The sequence below is a fragment of the Belonocnema kinseyi genome, chromosome 3 (assembly GCF_010883055.1).
Source record: "Belonocnema kinseyi isolate 2016_QV_RU_SX_M_011 chromosome 3, B_treatae_v1, whole genome shotgun sequence".
NCBI classification, from domain to species: Eukaryota; Metazoa; Arthropoda; class Insecta; order Hymenoptera; family Cynipidae; genus Belonocnema; species Belonocnema kinseyi.
Genome location: NC_046659.1, coordinates 150,281,924 through 150,283,997, shown reverse-complemented (window position 1 = coordinate 150,283,997; position 2,074 = coordinate 150,281,924). Strand labels below are relative to the sequence as shown.

Below are 2,074 nucleotides of genomic sequence, written 5' to 3'. Positions count from 1 at the left end.
AGGAATTTTCTAGCTAATAGTGGAATTTTTCGCCAAAGAATTGAATTTTCAACCAAGAAGATTACATATCTATTAAATGAGATAAATTTTGAGGAAAAAAATTAATTAGTTAAATTTGCAGATACAAAATATTAATTTTCCATGCAAAAAAAAACAACTAATTTGCAACCTAAATGATTAAAAGTCTATAAAAAAGATTGATTTACAACAAAATTCATACATTTTCAACCAACTTTTAAATTTTTAAAGAAATTTTTTACATGATATTTAAATTTCCCATCAAATAAATAAAACATTAAAACTGAATTATTCACCATGATTTCAATAAAATACAAAAATGTTAAAAAAATAGCTGAATTTTCAACTGAAGAATATATATGTTAAACCAAACATAAAATAGTTAAATTTTCATATAAAAAATTAATAATAAATAAAAAAATACAGATTTTCAACCAAACATATGAACTTTCAACCAAACAGATAAATTTTTAACCAATTTTAACATTCATGTATTAAATTATTTTATTTTTCAAGTTCAAAAATAAACAAAATATAACATTTATGTTCATGATGAAACTAAGAAAATTAAAAATCTGTAATTTAATCTTTTGTTTAATAAAGACAGATGCATAAAACAGTATTTAATTGTTATTTGAAGCTAGCGCAATTAATTAACTTTATTGTTAAGTAACGCCTACATGGTATTTTTACAATACATGAAAAATAAACATATTTTATATATTTTTATTGCATTATTCACATTTAAATGATAGTTTTGAAAAGCAAAATTTGCCACAAACGGTTAATTCTGGCTAGTTCTATTCAAAATTTGAGCTTATCTTTTATACCATGATTCTGTAATGCGACTAATTTTACTTCAAAATTTGACACTTTTGAGGAAAAACCTTTTTTGGTTCAAAGTTGAAGTACTTAGTTGGTAGGTGGAACTATTTAGTGAACATTTTTGTGGTTGTTGATGATTAATAATTTTAGTTGAAAACACTTTTTTTTTAATTTGACTATTTGGTTGAAAATTTGTCTTTTTTGGTAAAAAAAATACTAATATTTTCGGTTAAATATTCAACCATTGTTATAAAAATTCATTTTTTGGTTGAAGATAAATTTTAATTTCGTTAAAATTTAATTTCATTACTTAAAAATTTAACTGTTTCACATTTAGTTGAATATTTATATTCTTCATTTGAAAATGCAGCTATAGGGTTGAAAATGTCTGTATTTTGTTAAAACTTTGCATTTTGTGGTAGAATATTAATCTTTTTTGTGACGAATTTTTTATTGTTGTGAAAATTCATTTATTTGGTGGAAAATTTAACTATTAGGTTGAAAACTTTTTTTTAATTAAAAATTTGTTTGAAAATGTATGCATTTGGGTAAAAATCATTCTTTTTTATAGTTATTTGATCTTCTTGATAGAAAATTCATCTTTTTGGTTGAAAATTTATGTATTCTGTTAAAAATCAATCTTTTTAAAAAATATATAATCTTCTTGGTAGAAAATTAATCTTTTTGGTTTAAAATTTAACTGTTTTGTTGGAAATTTGTCTCTTTTTGTAGAAAACTCATCTTTTGGATTAATAATTCAACTATTGGGTTAACAATTCATCTTTTGTTTGTTGAAGATTCATGAGTTAACATTTAATTTCTTTATTTAAAAATTTAGTAATTTGGTTAAAAATGTATGTATTTTGTTGAAATTTTCTCTTTTGTGGTGGAACAGCAATCGTTTTGGTGATTAGTTCATCCTTTTGGTTTAAAATTTATTTATTTGGTGGAAAGTTTTAATATTAAGTTGAAAATTTTCTTGAAAATTTAAAATTCATCTATTTTGATAAGAATAATTTTTTTTGTGTGTAGAAAACTAATCTTTTTCGTTGAAAATTCATTTCTTGAAATGAAAATTAGTTTATTTTTATTGAAAATTAATTTTTTCACCTGAAAATTTTACTAATTCATTTTTTTCCTCAAAATTTATCTCATTTAATAGATATGTAATCTTCTTGGTTGAAAATTCAATTCTTTGGCGAAAAATTCCACTATTAGCTAGAAAATTCCT

The 2,074-nt window shown here is 21.5% G+C and overlaps 1 protein-coding gene across 1 annotated transcript in view; it reads left to right on the top strand.

Moving 5' to 3' along the window:
* The window catches only part of LOC117170387 (decaprenyl-diphosphate synthase subunit 1), a 135,806-nt gene that overhangs the window by 126,619 nt on the left and 7,113 nt on the right, over positions 1–2,074 (top strand). The gene's annotated exons all lie outside the window — the stretch shown is intronic.